This window comes from Staurois parvus, unplaced genomic scaffold (genome assembly GCF_062004578.1).
Source record: "Staurois parvus isolate SC_StPar_1 unplaced genomic scaffold, SC_StPar_1.0 ptg001823l, whole genome shotgun sequence".
Classification (NCBI taxonomy): domain Eukaryota; kingdom Metazoa; phylum Chordata; class Amphibia; order Anura; family Ranidae; genus Staurois; species Staurois parvus.
The window spans coordinates 383,833-404,208 of NW_028319619.1; the positions used below are offsets into that span (position 1 = coordinate 383,833).

Genomic DNA, 20,376 nt, shown 5'->3' on the forward strand with positions numbered 1-20,376 from the left:
GGGAGAAAGAAAACCCTCATATTTCTCTTTTAATAAATCAAAACAGCCCAGGGTTACCTTTCCATTTGGAAATTGTAACCAATGCCAGTATATTTGTACTGAATGGCCAGGTGTTTATTCCAAAACGTTTCGCTAATTGTCAAACTAAAGGTGTCATATATATTATGACTCACCCCTGTGGGTCCTTTTACATAGGTAAAACAATAAGGGAGTTATGGAAAAGGATCAATGAGCAGATTACTGCTGCTACTGCGGGTAACATCTATTCCCCCATTGGACGCCATATTGTGAATACACACAACTACATGCCCGATCTGCACTTCTATTTTTTGGAATGTGTTGTTCCTGACGCCAGAGGTGGAGTTTAGAATAAGCACAGTTTACAAAGTGAATCTGGATGGATTCACATGCTAAAGGCCACACAACGTCCAGGTCTGAAAGACATTTTAAAATTTCAGACCTTTCCTTGATGGCTTTAGTTGTGGAAAATGGAACATTTGATGTAATAAATATATAGAGCAGCCATTGGTATAATAAATATTTGACTGTTTATGGTTGTATTTTTATGTTTATGCGTATCATAGATACGTTTCTTGTCTTGTACAGATATTGTGAAGCTGTATGCATGTCTTTTTTTTTTTTTATTGAAAGGTCCCTGGTGAGCCTGGTGAATGCCCAGCACGTCCAGCCCCGCATTAAGGTTTTACTTGGTGTGGGGGATTTTTTTTGCTATCTACTCTAACATCCGGCCTTTTTCCATCTCGGGTGCATGGATGTCCTAACTGGGCTTGCTGGCGCTTTGCCCACACCCAAGATGGCCACACCAGAATTTCCTTTCACCACCGGGATCAACAACGATTGTGCTGGATATGATGTTCGGAGCACTGGAAGTGACGTGACCTGAAGGTGGGACAAATGGCGACCAGCTCCCTGACCGCACATGGCAGAGCCTCCTTTTTTTGGGGATGGGCAGGCAGGGAAAACTCAAGAGAGGCAAGCCCTAATCAGGATGCCTCAATTTGTGCCTAGCTATATGATATTCACAAGGATGACCAAACCACCATGATTGGATATGAATGATCAGCTGATTTTCAGTCTGACCCTTTATTAAAGCGGTAGTAAACCGCTTTAAGAAAAAAAAAACATATCGCATACTAGCCTATTGTGAAAGACTTACTTGATAACGAAGGCTTTCAGCTATGTACTGTCACCACTGTAGTCGCTTCCATCTTCACCCAGTCTTCCCAGGGTCGAGTGGTTCAGCTGTTTGACTGGCCGAGCTGCGGGAGTCCCGGCCGCTACACAGCTCTCAGTGGATGACACGCCAACCATTGAGAGCGCAGTGCACACACGCTGGTGACGTCAACAGCTGCTACTAAATATCTCTTAACCTCCCTGGAGGTATTCCCGAGTGTAGCTCGGGGTAAAGTTTCAGCACCACAAGCAGTAACCCCAAGCTACACTCGGGAATACCCGCGCAGTAGCGCGGGAAGACGACGCCGACGTTCTGCGCATGCGCGGACAGTCGAGAAAATGGCGGGCGCATTAGGCAGAATTGTCATTCACATTTATAAATAGCACAGAAGAGGATGTCCTGGCTAGCCCTGAACCCTATGAATACGTGCATTGCACGAAACGCGTCAGGGCAGCAGCAGCAGCAGGACACCTAACCACCTTGAAATGCATATGGTCAGTAAACTTTTTGGTTAAAATCTTTCATGTACCCCACACCTACCAACCCTGAATAAAGGTATCTAAAGCAGTATCACACTATGAGGTCTCTTATTGGGCACTCTGTGTGAGTGCTATCATTCGCAGTGCCCATTTGGAGGACTCAGGACCCTGGTGGTGACACCTGGTAGCGGTTTCGGATGACCTTACTTCTGTGGAGCCGGGATGGTGATCTGGGTACAATCTGATCTGGGATCTGATGATCGTTCTATGGCCTGGTGACGCAGGATTACATATTGCGTATATTAAACGCACATCTGGTGAGTGCGTTTTTCACCTATTTTGTGTGGTTCACACTTATCATCACACCTTGGATCAGGACGTCCACTCACCTGGAATTAGGATCTCTCCATGATCCGCACTATTATATTGAACTTTTGTATTTATGGATCACCATCAGAGTGATATCACGCATGTGCATATATTGTGTGTATAAACTGTGCTCTATTATTTAGCGCTGCACCATTCTATTTAACATTTATGTTTGATTGGAGGTTTTCATTTGGTTACCTTTTCGGTGTATCAGCTGCTCAGTAACGTTGTTGTATATACATGTCTATACACTTTTTCATCTACGGAAACCTGGATCCAGCCCACTGATTCTACCTCCCCTGCTGCACTCTCCTACGGAGGTCTCACCTGGACCCACTCACCCAGGCCTAACGGTCGTAAAGGTGGTGGGGTTGGTCTGCTCCTGTCACCGCAGAGCACCTTCCGAGTCCTCCCAAACCCCCCCTCCATATCCTTCTCCTCCTTCGAGGCCCACTGCCTCCGACTATTCTCCCCAACCCCCCTGAAGATTGCTGTGATATACCGGCCTCCTGGATCCATACCCCGCTTCCTGGATGACTTCTCCTCCTGGCTACCCTTCTTCCTCTCCTCTGAGCTACCCACCATAATTCTTGGGGATTTCAACATCCCTGTCAACCTCGACAACCCGGACACAGCCCGTCTCCTCCACCTAACCTCCTCCTTTGCACTTGCACAGTGCATACAATCCACCACCCACTCCGACGGAAATATCCTGGACCTTGTCTTCTCCAACCGCTGCGCTCCCCACAACCTCACTAACACCCCCTTCCCTCTCTCTGACCACAACCTGATCACCTTCTCTATCTCCTCGTTCTCCAATGCCTACCCCTCCAAGTGTCACACTACTACAAGCCGTAACCTCCGCAACCTTAACCCTGCCTCCCTCCACTCTGCAGCTGATCAACTCCACGACCGCATCCTCCCCCTGTCCTGCCCCGACTTGGCTTTGACCGCCTACAACAATGCGCTCTCAACAGCCCTCGACTCACTAGCGCCTTTAACCACACGCAACATCAGACCCCGACCGCTCCAGCCCTGGCAGACTGATCACACCAAAACCCTCAAATGACAAAGTCGTGCCCTGGAGCGACTATGGCGCAAAACCAAATCCCAACAAGCCTTCATCCGCTACAAATCTGCCTTCCACACCTACACCTCCTCCCTCCATGCTGCCAAACAGGCCTACTTCTTGACCCTCATCAAGGCCCTCTCCTCCAATCCTCGCCGACTCTTCTCTGCCTTCAACTCTCTACTCTCTCTACCCCCACCTCCACCCAGCACCTCACTCACTGCCCTTGAGATTGCCAATCACTTCAAAAACAAAACTGACACAATTCGCAAGGACATTGCCGCAACTCACACACCCTCTCAACCCGTCCCCTCTCACACAGCTACCCCCTTATCCCCCCTCCCCCTCGACATAACCCGCAGGGACTTCGTCGCTGCTCAAACTCTCTCCAACCCCCTTCACCCTCACTCAGCTACCCCCTCATCACCCCTCTCCCACAGCCCCACCACTGCTCTGACCTCCTCTTCCACCCCACCCTACATTCCTCATACTGAAGCTCCCCCAACACTCCACACCTTTGACCTTACTACCATCGAGGAAGTCTCCAAGATCCTCTCTGATGCCCGCCTCACCACCTGCCCCCTCGACCCTATCCCCTCACAACTCCTACGACCTTCCTCCTCCTCCATCCTATGCTCCCTCACCCACATCTTCAATCTCTCCCTCTCCTCAGGCACTTTCCCCTCCCCTCTGAAACATGCACACATCACCCCCATACTTAAAAAGCCCTCCCTGGACCCCAATGACCCGAACAACCTCAGACCCATCTCCCTGCTCCCATTTACATCTAAACTCCTCGAGCGCCTTGTCTACACCCGCCTATGCTCTCACCTCAACGACAACAACCTCCTCGATCCCCTACAGTCCGGCTTCCGTCCCCTACACTCCACCGAAACTGCCTTACTCAAACTCTCCAACGACCTGCTAACCGCCAAAGCTAATGGCCACTATTCAGTGCTCCTACTCCTTGACCTCTCTGCGGCCTTCGACACAGTTGACCACCCCCTCCTCCTCAAAAAACTACACTCCCTCGGCCTCAGAGATTCTGCTCTCTCCTGGCTCTCATCCTACCTGTCACAACGCTCCTTCAGCGTTACCTATAATGCTACCACCTCCCCCTCACTCCCCCTCTCTGTTGGGGTCCCTCAAGGCTCTGTCCTCGGGCCCCTTCTCTTCTCCATCTATACCTCCTCCCTTGGCCAACTCATACACTCTCACGGCTTCAACTACCACCTCTATGCCGATGACACACAAATCTATCTCTCAACCCCCCACCTCACCCCCTTGGTCTCAGCCCGAATCACACACCTACTGAGCGACATATCAGACTGGATGTCGCTCCACTTCCTTAAATTGAACCTCTCCAAAACCGAGTTTCTTGTCTTCCCCCCAGCCCGGACACCACCCCCCATTGATTTCTCCGTCACATCCAACAACGCTACCATCAAACCCGCCCTGCAGGCCAGAGTACTGGGTGTCATTCTGGACTCCAACCTATCCTTCCAGCCCCAAGTCCAATCTTTAACAAACTCGTGCAGACTCCACCTCCGCAACATCGCCAAAATGCGCACGTTCCTAACCCCAGAAACCACTAAACAGCTCATCCACTCCCTCATCATATCACGACTCGACTACTGCAACTCCCTCCTCACTGGCCTGCCTCGCCGCTGGCTATCCCCTCTTCAGTCCATCCTGAACACGGCTGCCAGACTCATTCACCTTTCCAACCGCTCTGTCTCTGCCACCCCCCTCTGCCAATCCCTCCACTGGCTTCCGATTGTGCAACGGATCAAATTCAAAATCCTAACGCTGACGTACAAAGCTGTCCACCATACTGCCCCGAACTACATCACCGACCTAATATCCAAGTACCGCCCAGCACGCACACTCCGCTCCTCACAAGACCTCCTTCTCTCTAGTTCCCTGGTCTCCTCCTCCCATGCCCGCCTCCAGGACTTCTCCAGGGTGTCACCCATCCTCTGGAACTCCCTGCCCCAACCCATCAGATTATCACCTACTCTCCTCTCCTTTAGGCGCACCCTGAAAACCCATCTCTTCAGGGAAGCCTACCCCACCCCCTGCTAACTTGCCGACCTCCTCCACTCTTCCTACCACGCCATCCCCCACAGCTATCTCCTCCTGTGCCACCACCCCCTCCCTCCTAGATTGTAAGCTCGAAAGAGCAGGGCCCTTGATCCCCTCATGTTTTGCATTGTATTGGTATTGTTCTGTCACATGTTCTGTCTCCCTTTGTAATGTACAGCGCTGAGCGAACTATAAATACTGTATAATAATAATAATAATAATAAAGTCGCGCTCACTATAACATCTTTTATTACCACCCTGCAGCGTTGCTCCGGGATCCTTTCTGCACTTACCTTGTCCTGCACTCCCGCGATGTCCCCCCTGCAGCGTCCCCGGCAATGTCCTCCAGCCGATGCCGGCATCAGCCTTCCAGGTTCCGTTCCCTGCGATGTCAGGACGTACGGGGACAGAACTGGCAGGAAATTAAAAAATGTCAAAAAGTGACATTCACTAAATTTCACATACATTTTATCCCTAGTGCTTTGTCCTGTGCCCTGCCTGCATATTTACTGTTCTTTCTGCCTGGAAACTAAGAAATGTCCATGGCATCCAAAAAGCGTCCCTTTAGGTTAAAAGCAGTTTTAGACCAGCTAGAGAACAGCGATAGTAAATTAGAAGTATTAGAATTGAGTGATAATGATTCGTGGGGAAATTCGTCTTCAGACACTGAAAATGATTTTGCGACTTTGCTCAGTGATGTGAGAACTTTGCGCTATATTTCAAATTTCAGTGTTTTTAGTGTGATTATATTATTGAATTAAATTTATTATTATATCATTTTTTATGATTATTTATTAAATTATAATTTATGATTTCGTGTTTCAAATTTTAACATACCCGGGATGTTTACTAGACGCTTGTTCGGACAGATTTCAGTGAGTTATTCCTAAAAATTACAGACCTACAATAAAAAAAAAAACTACATTTCCATGCAAAAAAATGTACCGCTTTGAGCACAGAAATACTGACATAATCAGACCACTAGGGAGGCTGCAGGATAAGTTCACCTTTTAGACAAAATTAATAAATGCACATTTTTTTGCAGGTACAAAAAAATGTGCATATATTATTTTTGTCTACAGGAGCTTGTAAAGCATTGCACCAGCAATCAGTAGATCGCTGATGCCATGCAGGTCTCCTGCAGACCTCTCAGAATATCTAATTGCCGTACCAGATAAAAACGGGTGGAACATGTAACATGTTCCCAAAGGTGAACTTATCCATTAAACTGTGCTCATCCTTTAAAATATGGCTTACCTGTAAAAACTGTGGGTAAACGTAACCCATAGGGCTTTACTACCACTTTAGGCTGTTTGAGGATGATACCACCAGTTCTGTCTTTGTTGTGGGTCTGGTCAGTACAATCTTAGGAGCTCTGGACTTGACCATCTGTCTATTACAGATAGAAAATCCCTGTTAAATGGTGTTTTCTTTGTATACATGTGTGCATTAGCGATGGGCTGAACACCCCCTTGTTCGGTTCGCGGTTGAACATTCGAACCTACCGAAAGTTCGACTGCGAACTTTGACAGGGACAATTTACTGAGCAGTATCTTACCACATCTGAGTATGCGGTAAGATACCACTCAGTTACTAAAATACCACATGAGTTTTATTATTAACCACTTGCCCTCCAGAGGATTTACCCCCCTTCCTGACCAGGCCAATTTTTGCGATACGGTGGTGCGTTACTTTAACTGCCAACTAAATGAAGTTTATGTCCTTTTTTTCCCCACAAATAGAGCTTTCTTTCTGTGGTATCTGATCACCTGTAAGTTTTTAATTTTTTGCGCTATAAACAAAAAAAGAGCAACAATTTTGAAAAAAAAACCCCAATATTTTTGACTTTTTGCTATAAAACGTACTCAACAAAAACATTACAATGATCAGTGCTAATAAAAAAAACACTGACACTTAACTAATGACACTGGGCAGGAAGGGGTTGACATCTGGGGAGATCAAAGGGTTAACTGTGTGCTGTTTTACATTATGTGCTGTGTGTGTTTCACTTGGGAAACATGCTGCTGTGTATTTCTCTGCTGTGCTCTGCATGTGCTTGCTGGCAGGAAAGAGACCTGTGTTGTTTACACACAGGTCTCTCCCGTCAGTTTTACTCGGCGATAGCCGGGTGCCGGCGGGGAATCTCTGGCCAGTACCCACTTATTGACATGCCTAGCCACCAATGGCGATGAGGGTAGAGCGGCGTGCATGTGCCCCCTACCCGAAAATGCAAATCACGTATACATATTTTCGCAGCCCTGCAGCTCTGTAGCAGTAGTTCCACTATAGGGTGGCAGGGAAGTGCAGTATTTTAGTATTGAAACATTCATTCATGTTCCAGCTGTCAGTGGGGTTCCCTGCTGACAGCTGACTGTCAAAATAATTGCTGGCATTGCCCAATTAAAATAAAAACAAAAAACGACATGGGGTCCCCCCTCCCATCCATACCAAGCCCTTTGGGTCTGGTATGGATTTTGAGGGGAATCTCCATGCCAAAATAAAAAAAAAATGCTGGCCCTACCCCTTATGTGAATGAGTATGCGGTATGTGGTACCACTACCCATTTACCAAAAAATGTGTAGTGTAAAAAAAGACAGGAGACCATTTTTGACAAGTCCTTTATTAAAAATACAAAAAATGTCCCCAAAGTAGATTCAACAGCAATAACAATGCTCACCATCAACCTGAAAAAAAGAGAAAAAAAAAACTGGCTCCGCCCTCACAACTGGCTCCCAGTCTCACAGCTGTGCCACGATGACAGTTCTTAAAGAGTGATGACATCATCATGCCCTGTGATTGGCCAAAGCATTGCACCACAGCTTTTGCCAATCACAGTGCACTGTCAGGGCAATGAACACATGAACAGACCATGTTTAAGTCGAACTTACGTTCGACTCGAACATGCAGCCCATCGGCTGGAAAAAAACCCCAGGACTAGTAGGTTTCTAGAGTGAGAAATGCAGCACAACGCAGTAAATCACGGCAAACCAGCATTTTAGGACTTTTTTTGACTAAATTTTTTTTTCGTAAAATTTTTTTTTTAAAAACCCCAAAAAAAACCTAATACAAAATGCTAAAAACTGTGAAAAACTCACGTTTTTAACATGACTTTACACAGCTAACGTTATTAAAACACCCAGTGTGAATGGAGCCTAAACCTTGTGGACAGGTGAAGTTGTTACAGCTGCAACTCAATATTGAACCCTACGTACAAAGACTGGTATGCCATTATAGTTCATGTGTGTAAAGGCAGGTGTCTCTGAACATTTGGCATTATAGTGTACGTAAGTCAATAGATGACCAGCACACTCGGAACTAGCACTTTCAGAAGGAATGACTTTCTGCACTTTTCTTACATTAAGTTTTCTTTCCAGAAGCTACTGATCTAAAGAAAAAATCAGAACAAGTCTTATAAATTGATTTTTCAAACACAGAGCAATCAATTTGCCATTCGCCCTATATTATGACAATCACATCTTCTACAGCTATATAGGGACAGCCAACATGAACATCTACTTCCGCTTACAACCAACAGCCGTCCAATCTCGGCTTCTCTTCTTTGTGACGTGTAGCGGGCCAAGGTGCAATGCTGCAGTACTATTGGTAGCTGGAGCACAAGTGACTGATTGGTCATCAGAGCTGAGGAGGGTGGAGCCAGCAGGAAAGCTTATTCCGGAGTTATCATGCAACCTCCCTGCTTCCGGTGTGCGCTGGGCTAATCTGTTGTGCAACCAGAGTCAATAGAAGAGTTCGGGCTGGAGCTCAGGTATGGCAGTCCACGGTGGGACCAGTGCTGGTGTTCACCTTCCGCTCGCTGATCTGGAGAGCTGTCATCGCTCTATATGGGGTCACACTTCTGTGGGGGGATGACAGCTCTGTGCACAGATGTTGGAAGTGACAGTAAACATTGTATCACCGGAAATACTATGATATGGAATGAACAGCTGTGTGGGTAGTATTTCGGTGTTGAGATATATATATATATATATATATATATATATATATATATATATATATATATATATATATATGGGATCTAGGACCGATAGGGGTGTTCTGCATTATGTCTGCTAGTCTTGATTATAACACACATACAGGACTTTATACATACAGGGCCAGCCAATGTGCTTTAACAACCCTGCTTGCATATTATTATACAGTATTTATAAAGCGCCAATAGATCGCTCAGCGCTGCACATTACAAATAACATGTTTAACCATTTCAATAACGGGCACTTTGACCCCCTTCCTGCCCAGGCCAATTTTCAGCTTTTAGCACTTTCACACTTTGACTATTGCGCGATCATGCAACACTGTTCACACAAATAGAGCTTTCTTTTAATGGTATTTGATCACTGCTGGGTTTTTTTTTATTTTTTGCTAAAATACAGAACATTTTGAAATAAAAACCAAGTTTTTCTTCATTTATTATAAAATTTTGCAAGTAAATAATTGTTCTTCATAAATTTAGGCCAAAATGTATTCTGCTACATTTATTTAGTGAATTTTACCCAAATCAATGTAAATTATTTAGTTTGTAGGAAAGTTATAGAGTCCGCAAACTATGGTATATATCTGAAAATCGATCAATCTTGTTGTACTGATGGCCTATCTCATTTCTTGAGGCCCCAAAATGTCAGGACGGTACTGATATCCCCCAAATTGCCCTTTTTTTGGAAAGTAGACAGTCTGAGGTATTTAGTAAGAGGCATGGTCAGAGTTTTTGAAGTAATTTGTTTTGTCATAATTTTTTGGGAAAATGAAGAAATTAAAAAAAAGTGAACTTTTTTTTTCTTTTTACGTATTGTGATCTGTGCAGTGCAGCTTATTCATATAACTGGTGTGGGGGTGATCAGGGACACTGGTGACAGTAAAATATATAAATAATTTTTTTCTTTTTTTTTAATTTTTTTTTTTCATAATACATTGTGACCAGAGTAACATAATGTGACCACAGTAACATTGTACTAAACTGGGGAAGTGATCCGCATTTTTTTTTAAAGATTATGTAAATTAATTTCATTGCTATAAACAAGCATTTTACTGAATGAAATCAATTCATTCTATTTATTTGGCCACAGCTAATCACATGACACAGATGGGCTGTGATTGGCCCAGTCTGTACCTTGTGATCAGTGTGACCTATCATAGCTAGCAACACAATTGTATACAATGGATGGCATGAAAGGAAGCCATCCATTGTTTACAATTGATATTTGACCTGCTGTGATTGGTCACAGCGGCCACATGGTTTGGGCAACGGGCTGGTACACAGATCAGTCATGGCAATCCAGGAAGATGTCATATGATGTCCACCTGGGTCGACGAACGTCCCACCCGGCCATCATTTTACCATCATTTTACCATAGGCGGGGCGGGAACTGGTTAAATTATGTATTTCTCACACGAGCCATGGGTATATGTGGAATTACACTCCAAAATACATTCTGCTACTCCTACCGAGTATGGGTATACCACATGTGTGAGACTTTTTGGGAGCCTAGCCACATAAGGAGCCTGAAATCCAATGACCACTTTGAAAGCTTGAAGGTGCATAACTTTCTCATTTCACTTCCTCACTACCTATCACAGTTTCGGAGGCCCTGAAATGCCAGGAGAGCACCAACCCCCCACCCCACCCCCCAAATGACCCCTTTTTGGAAAGTAGACACCCCAAGGAATTTAAACAGAGGCATGGTGAGTATTTTGCAGATCTCATTTTTTCTCACAAGGTTTTGAAATCTAAAAAAAGAAAAGAAAAAATGTTTTTGTTTTCCTTCATTTTCCAAAAACGTGGCAACAAGCGAGATCTGCAAAATACTCACCATACTTCTTATAAAATTCCTTGGGGTGTCTGCTTTCCAAAATGGGGTCATTTGGGGGGGTTTTGGTGCGATCCTGGCATTTCAGGGCCTCCAAAACTGTGAGGTAGTCAGGAAGTGTAATGAGGAAATAAAGCCATTTAAAAGCCTGAAGGTGCTTATTGGATTTTGGGATCCTGTACTTGGCTAGACTGCCAAAAAGTCTCTCATGTGGTATCCCCATACTCGGAAGAAGTAGCAGAATGTATTTTGGGTAGTAATTCCACATATACGCATGGCATATGTGAGCAATAAATCATTTAAGTGACAATTTTGTTTAAAAAAAAAAGGGCAGCGATCAAGGGGTTAAATGTGTTCTAAACTGTAAAAGTGTGCTGCTTTTACTCACTGTGTGTTGATTCTTCTGTGTCTGGGATAGAATGTGCCCAGAGAGAGAAGATGTCATAATTTCCTGTAACCTATGTAACTGTAAACACAAGTACAGGAAGATCCCTGATAGGACAGAGATCGATCATCCGACTTAGACCGACCATCACTGGCCTAAATCGGATGATTGATCCCTTGGGGATCAAATCACTGCCTGGCCCGCAAAAACCACGGGAGCGCGAATCACGTGTGTGTGTATGTGTGTGTATATATGTGTGTGTGTATATATATATATATATATATATATATATATATATATATATATATATATATGCACCCGTGCTGGGTTAAATTACCCTAGGATCCTGTGTAATATGTGCTCGGTTTTAAAGGGATGAGGTGGCAACCCATATGTATTGATAGGTAGCCAGTGTTAGAGGCTGAGCTGTGAAAGTCAGCTATTGGTCTTGTTAATGATCAGTAGCTTGCAGGTCCGGCTTTGTCATGTGACAGCCAATCACATTGATCACATGATCAGCTTATCTTTTCCGACCCCAAAGTTCAGAACTTTTTAAATGGTTGCTTGGACAGGTGAAAGAGGTATAAAGTTGGTCATACACTATACCAGGGATATTGAATTAAAATTCACGGAGGTCCGATCATAAAATTTTCATCCATCAGAGGTTCAAGTTTCATGTATGTGCTATTACTCGGTTTCTTCATATCACAGCCCCTCCCCCTTACACAACAGTTTACTCTTTACATCACAGCCCTCTTCACATCACAGTCCCCCCTTTTACATCGCAGAACCCCCTCTTTATATCACAGCACCCCCTTTACAATGCAGCCCATTCTTTACATTACAAAGCCTTCTTTACATCAGTCCCCCTTTTGCCCCCCTTTTGCATCCAAGTCCCCCCATTTTACATCACGGCACCTTCTTTACTTAAATGTCCCCCTTCTTACATCACAGACCCCCACCCTTTACATCAGCCCCCACCTCACATCAGAGTCCCCCCTCACCTTCACATTAGTGTCACCCCTTCAAATTACAGCCCCCCTTCCTCGCACCCCAGTCCCCTTCACAGCTCCCCTTCCTTGTAAAAAATGGTGCCCCCAAAAATGCAGAGTGTGTTTTGCAAAATGGTGCAAATAAAATATTTATAGAAAAAAGGGTGTTACAAGGAAACAGAGACAATAAAGCAACAGATAAAAAGTAGTTGAAAATAAAGAATACTTGCAAATCCCTTGGTTTTAGCAGAGTCCAATTGATGAATAAGCAAGGTGTTATCTGCTGTCATAACTTGACAGATGTTCCTTCCTTGATGGCGCATGATATCTCTCAAAAGGTCCTTTTTTCTGTGGTATCAAAGGGGTGTTGACAGAGACCATCTAACTACTAATCATCCAGTTTAAGGGGTGGTGGCTAGGAGGTCACTACCTTTATGACTTTATCGTGGCCCTCCCTTACACACAGTTTTATACTAAAAATGTCTTCCACTAACAGGTTGCATTCTGAAAACCGGTAGATTATTGTTCAGCATTATATTTCATGTTCCAGGATACCAAACGCAAAGTATTTTGGATGGGCCTGTCACCCTGGAGGTAGGAGACTGCCATCTCCCCTTTCATATGTGCTAGCTTAGTCGTGGATTACCTTGATTTGTTCGATATGATATTCCCTTTCAAATATATACCTAATATTAATGTGTCTTGATCCTGTTGGATTTTATAAATTGCGTGTGGATTTTGCAAGTTGTGAATTGGGCAGAGGTCTCGGAGAGGTCGCCCCACACCTGACTGCTTTCTGGGTAAACAGTTTATGGCACGCTATGTGTTCCCAGTGTTTTTAATTGTGCTACAAACCATGTATGGCAGAACTGAAGGATTTTACCATAGTTTTATGATAGGTCAGAGGGAAGTGTTAATCTGTAGTTTTTTTTTTTTTGGGGGGGTTTTTTTTTGTTTTTATGGTCCACAGACATCCTGCCGGGACTCAGCTGTTTACAGCTCTGCAAAGGTCTGTGTGCTGGTGTCTGCTGTCCTTAAGTTGGGATAACAGGCTCTTTTGAAGGATGTTAAAAGTTAAGGCTATGAATTGCAGGAGGAGGGAGGGGGTAAAATCACTGGGCTCATGGCAAACATGTTTGAGACCTGAACAAGATGGCTGTCGCCTACAGCTTCCATGTGCCTAATGTGCACAAATATTACACCTTGCACTGCATAGTTATCAGATCTAAAGGATTATAGTGTATGTCCAGCTTGTGGTTTCATCTTTTGGTCATTTTAGCATTCTGCTGACTTCTGGTTGTTTTTTCTTCATCATCCACTCCTTGTCTGAGATTAGTGATGGAACATCGAACATTCGGACTTAATGAACGTTTGCCCGCAAGCTTTAAACTCAGTGCAAGTGTAGGGGACTCGAACTTGTAAATTCAAAAGTGCCCATTTTGGAGGCTTATATGCAAGTTATTGCCATAAAAAGGGTATGGGGACTAGGTACTGCCCTGAGGGACATGAATCAGTGAAAAAAAAATTCAAGTACCATTTTTAAAGGGACAGTCATTTTTCTTTGCTTAAAGTAAAAAAAAAAAAAGAAAAATTCCTTTAAATATCATGCCTTAAACTACCGTATTTTTCGCTCCATAAGACACACCTGATCATAAGATGGACCTAGGTTTTAGAGGAGGAAAACAAGAAAAAAAATATTCTGAACCAATGGACTGCAGACATAGTATAGGAAATGACCAGAGACTGCGGATGTAGTACAGGAAATGACCAGAGACTGCGGATGTAGTACAGGAAATGACCAGAGACTGCGGATGTAGTACAGGAAATGACCAGAGACTGCGGATGTGGTACAGGAAATGACCAGAGACTGCGGACGTGGTACAGGAAATGACCAGAGACTGCGGACGTGGTACAGGAAATGACCAGAGACTGCGGACGTGGTACAGGAAATGACCAGAGACTGCGGACGTGGTACAGGAAATGACCAGAGACTGCGGACGTGGTACAGGAAATGACCAGAGACTGCGGACGTGGTACAGGAAATGACCAGAGACTGCGGACGTGGTACAGGAAATGACCAGAGACTGCGGACGTGGTACAGGAGATGACCAGAGGCTGCGGACGTGGTACAGGAGATGACCAGAGGCTGGGGACGTGGTACAGGAGATGACCAGAGGCTGGGGACGTGGTACAGGAGATGACCAGAGGCTGGGGACGTGGTACAGGAGATGACCAGAGGCTGGGGACGTGGTACAGGAGATGACCAGAGGCTGGGGACGTGGTACAGGAGATGACCAGAGGCTGGGGACGTGGTACAGGAGATGACCAGAGGCTGGGGACGTGGTACAGGAGATGACCAGAGGCTGCGCACGTGGTACAGGAGATGACCAGAGGCTGCGGACCTTTAGGGGGCAAGTACCCAAATTTGACAGGTACTCGGTTCCGCTGCAATCACTTCTCTCCCTGTAGTCTTCTGGGACACGTGACAGATCCCAGAAGACTATGGGGCCATTCACAAAGCGCAGCGCTTCTCGCGCATGCGTAGTGGGCACCCGGCTGTGAAGCCGCAAGCTGGGCCGACGCCAGGGAGAGAAGATGGCCGCTGAGGACACCGCTGGACCAAGAAAGAGGTAGGACCGAGGAGCAGGTTCTGCTGCACAGCAGAGCTGAGCAGCCGGCCCGGTATTCTAACACGGTGGCGGCGACCACAGGGGGAATACTGGGCCGGCCGCTTCATAAGATCCACAGACATTTCCCCCCCCATTTTTTTGGGGAAAAAAGTGCGTGTTATGAAGCGAAAAATACGGTACCTGCAAAGTTGCACATCTGTACAATTAATAGAACAGGGCTGACTTTTTTTTTTTTTTTTTTTTTTAAATTTAATTTTTATAAAAAAAAGAAAACCAAACAGCGTGGGGTCCCTGCCCTAATCCTTACCAGACCCTTTAGGTCTGGTAGGAAGATTCGAAGGGACCCTCACAGTAGAATTTTTTTTTTATTTTTTTTTAGTGTGTGGGGTTTTTCTGAAAACTTTGGATTTTTAAGGGTAAATTCCCCCCAAAAAAGCATGGGGTCCCCCCTAAATTCCTACCAGACCCTTGATCCAAGCACAGACCTGACAGGGCAGGAAAGGGGGGGGATAATCGAGCTTCCCCCTCCCTGTGGCTTACCAGGCCATGGGACATGGGCCTCTTCCCCCACAACCCTGGCCCCTTGGTTGTGGGGGTCTGCAGGCAAGGGATCTCATTAGCACCAGGGTACCTATTTAAATAAGGGGGTACCATGATGCTGCCCCCCTTGTGAATGAGTAGGGGGTGCTTGTACCCCTACCCATTCACTAAAGGGTTAAATGCAGTACAAAATAGAGACCAGTCTTTTGAAAAAATTCCTTTAATTGAACAAAACACAAAACAACAGTTTTTGACAAGTCCTTTGATAAAAAAAATTAAAAAGTGGTTCCATCATTGTAATCCATCTTCATGGCGTCCAGCGTTGTCATGACAATGCCGACTCGCCGGAAAAAAAGCAAAAAAGACGACACCTGGCGACCCGTCCGAACCCGCTCATCAGATGTAAAAATAGATGGGGCAAGTGGTGACATCATCGCTAGCTCCACCCAATGCCAAGGGCATGTTGGCTGGTAAGCTGGGGGGAGGGGGGGGTTGCTCTTGATTGCAGGCCTGGAGGGCCTGCTATGGCTTTTAAGAGTAACCCCACACACTTTACACACCTAACCTTCGTACCAGCCCTAAAGGGCCTAGTATGTATTATGGGGGGGAGGGGTGTAAACCTATGCTGTGTTGTTTTTTTTTTTTCCTCCCCGAGGAGAGTTTTTTTTTTTCTTTTTTCTCTCAAGCCTTTGGCCAGTCATGGCTCTAAGAGCGCAGTGCATTGTGGTACGCTCGGTGTGCAAACAGCCTGCTGAATGGCCTTACTGTTCTTGTGTCTGGCAAACACACACACGGCCGATATTTGAGTCGACTTTATGTTTGACTCGAACATCGAAGCCAACACTATCAAGGATATAGTTTTTTCCTGTGAACATAAAAATGAAATCCAGCTCATAATCTAACCACAGGACATATTTGTTTTCCGTTGACTACTACCATTTTTTGTGTAGGCATCTTAGCAGTCATCAATTGCATGCTCATAACCTCATATTGTTGTTAAAGGATGCAATTATCAGGCAGTTTTCTTGACTAAAGAAAAAACTTCCTATGCAGATAAGGGATGTCTGTAGATAAAAACAAGCTGTGCAGCTTTGATCAAAGTTAAAAAATGCCATGGCTATAGGTGTAGACCATTTATGTACCTCCTGAAGGCTGCCTGAAAAACTCCTAGAGACCACATATTCCTGTTTAGCCTTGTTCCTAGGACATTGCTAAAAACCCTGCAGCTATTAGTGTTCACCTTCACAGGAGTGAGCTGTTTCTCTAATTCAAACCCCCTCTCACGTGTGCTTTCTCTCCCCTAATGTAGTAGCTCTGAACTCCGCGTTTGAGAGCTCGCTCCTGTGATGGTGAACATTATCAACTAGAAATCTCTTAGCAACGTCCTAGCAACAATGCAGGACGGGATGACGTGATATCTATAAGTTATTCAACACTGGTCAGAGCTGCATAGTTTGTTTCTATCTACAGACATTGCTTATCTGCATAGACATTTTTTTGATAAAGGTGAACTATGCCTTTACAGAGGAGCCTCACTCCCTGCCTTATCCCTCCACCCTTCCCCATTACCATTTTTGTTGGGCTATGCAGAAAATACATACACACCCTGCAAATCCAGCTGGGTTGTGTAGGGATCCACCACACCACACCACACCACAGCCAGTCTTGCACCCCCATCGGCATCTCTGACACCATTGAGAGCTCACCATGTCTCTTCTGGGTTCTGGCCCCCTGATGATGTGCATGAGCCAGACTCATCCAGCTTACTAAGCACTGAGTCGCCACCACCCCTTTCTGCCAATCCCTCCACTGGCTCCTGATCACCCAACAAATAAAATTAAAAATACAAAGCCATCCACAACTCTACCTGAGCTACATCACCAACCTCATCTCAAAATATCACCCAAAGCATCCTCTTCTCCCAAGACCTCCTGTTCTGTAGCTCTCTTGTAACCTTTTCATTTGCTCATCCCCAGATCTTTCTGCAGATCCTCTCCCACCCTTTGAAACTCTCTACCTGATCTGTCCAACTATCTCCTAGTCTGTCCGCTTATGGGCAGTCCCTGAAAACTCATCTCGTAAGGGGGGCCTATCCCACCCAACAACTTTCTCCATCAGCTTATCCCTCGGTTTTTACCTTTTGTAACACTTGGCCCTTTTAGATTGGAATCTTCCATAACTAGAACCCTCCTAACCCTCTTTTGTTGAATTGTATTGTGACTGTACTGTTTCCCTTTACTTTTTAAGGTGCTATGCAAACAGTTGGCTCTATATAAATCCTGTATCAAAATAATAATAATCAGTGGCAGAACTACCAGGGCCACAAAGGTCGCACTTGCAACCGGGCCCTGGTGTTCCATCACTGTGTGGGGGCCCCAAGAGCCCGGACTATTACACTCTCACACTCTACACACAGAGCTAGCCCTGACAACCAGCCACCCTCCCCTCGCATGGAGAGGAGAGAGAGCAGGAACTGCTCCTCCTCCTGCCCCACTCCTCCTGTGTGTGCTCGTAGCCCCACCTACATTCCAGTCCACAGTGTCCCTCCTTACATCAGAACCCCTGCTTAAATCAGAGTTCCCTTTTACATTAGAGTCCACAGAGATCCCCCTTACAGTGCAATTCTGCAGACTCGATTAAACGGAATGCTGGGAACTATAATGAAAGTGGGGGCTCTGGTTACCCGACACCCCCTTTTATCAGAGTAACCCTTTACACCAGAATTTGCAGTGTTCTCCCTTACATCAGAGTCTGCAGATTCCCCCTTTACAGTGTAAGGGAACTCTGCAAATTCAGATGTAAAGGGGAACTCGGCAGATTCAGATTTAAAGGGGACCTCTGTGAGTTCAGATGTAAAGGGGGAACTCCGTGGACTCTGATGTAAGGGGGGATTCTTGTGACTAAATCCATATAATTAGAATTATTTATTCACACACACAAAACACTGTGCGATAAAGTCTCTGAGTTTTCCTTGAAGTAAAGGTGTCAACCCTACCTAAGATGGTAGAAAGAGGACCTGCTGCAGGACTGTAATAAAGGACACCAAGATGGGAATAAAAGACCCTGGAATCATTGGAAATGGCCCTGGGCTCGGAGGGAAGGGCCCCAGGACCAGAGGTCAGGGGGACCCTTCATGGTTTCTTGCACTGGGGCCTTCAATGTTCTAGTTACTGATAATCAGATGGCCAGCTCAATGAACTAGAAGGAGACAACTGGCTTCCTGATGATGCGGTGCATCTGCTGGGAGCAGCGGTTGCAATCTCAACCAAATCAGACCATGAGACCAGCACCTGGTAAATTCTTTCAAAAATCTTACATTCCCCAACAGAAAAAAAATTCTGTTAACCTGGCCTAATGATCACGCCACTGGTCAGTTGTTGATAGTGACAGGCTTGCAAGTATGGCATGGGCATAAAATCACACAAATGCACAGAGATGGTACAGGGATGATGCACATAGGCAAGCAGAAGATCATTTCACACATGCAGAAACTGGGGGGGTGGCAAGGGGATTAAGCATTCCCTCACCTCCAAACTACACCACCTACCTGTAAGACATAAGACCCCCTATGCTGATACACATCCTCCCATAAGTGGTGGCCCCATGGCTGGATGCTCCCTGACCTGGTGACACAATACACTGCAGTGCCTTGGTTGGCAGACAGGAAAGCTCCAAAGCAAACAGTACAGCTACACACTCCAGTGACAGCCACCTCTGCTGGCCCCTCCAGGAATTGCAAGTCAGTTCAGGAAGTACTCCACACAGTTCCCGGGCAGTTCTCCTGCCCTGCTTGGAAAACATTTCACCTTGGCAAGAATCCAGGAAGTGACGGGATGGTTCTTGGAAAAGTATTACAAAAGGCAAAACTTTTTTTTTTTTTAACTTAGTTTTGGATAAAGTGAAGAGAAATTAGAACATCTGGCATGGTTTTATTTTCTGTGCCCGTTGTTGAACTTCACCCTCTCTGTATGCCATGTGTACCATTATCACTGGAATTAAAAGAAAATCCTAAATTTTATGTTGTCCCCAAAACTGTAATCCTCCAGTGGAGATGCTAGCTCTGGTGACCTTGGCGACAACTGGTGACTTTGGACAGATTTACTATGAGACAGAAAATTAAGGCAAACCTCACTAATGGCAGACATTTCTTTATTTTCATTTTGGATAGAGTAAGGGAGGATTATAACAGATTATAATCCTCCCTTACTCTATCCAAAATTAAAATATAGAAATGTCTGCCTTTAGTACTAATTACAAAAAAAAAAGTCTGATTGTGAGAGAAGAGAGGAGGGTAGGAGTAAAATGACAGAAAATGGGTGGTGAGAGTGAAGGTCCCTGTTAAAGCATATGTATACAGAATCTTTGATGTGGTGGCAGCACTCATTTTTCTTTTCTTTTTTTTTTTTTCTTTTTTTCAGACATCCCTTTATTTTCTCTTCATAATCCTGCAAATAATGCATTTCCTGTCCCTTCATAGTGATTTCTGCACTGTATGTATAGAAGGAACCATGGTTTGCACACAGACATGTCTGCCTTTGATCACCTCTGTTACATGGTAAATTGATGAGACTAGTATGTTACACAATAAAGATAAGATTCTTTACTCTGCTTTTTCCGCAACTAATAAGGAAACTGAATTTTTGGCAAGATCAGCGGGTATTTTCTGTTCTTGCTAAAAATGTTCTCAGCCTGAAAAAGAAAAACGAATACAGCCTCCACATCTAGGACTTCATTTACATCAGTCTGACCTGCAGGTAGGGCAGAAAAGTGGGTAAAGAAGCCTTTTTTTTTTTTTTTAATAAAAGAATCG

General features: G+C 45.0%; 1 long non-coding RNA gene across 1 annotated transcript; it reads left to right on the forward strand.

Annotated features, from left to right (window-relative positions):
• Window positions 1-8,847: 8,847 nt before the first annotated feature.
• Window positions 8,848-20,170, forward strand: LOC149434136 (uncharacterized). The gene is made up of 3 exons (XR_016308807.1): window positions 8,848-8,963; window positions 12,947-12,990; window positions 19,985-20,170. It is a non-coding gene; the product is annotated as an uncharacterized LOC149434136 (long non-coding RNA).
• The last annotated feature ends 206 nt before the right edge of the window (window positions 20,171-20,376 follow it).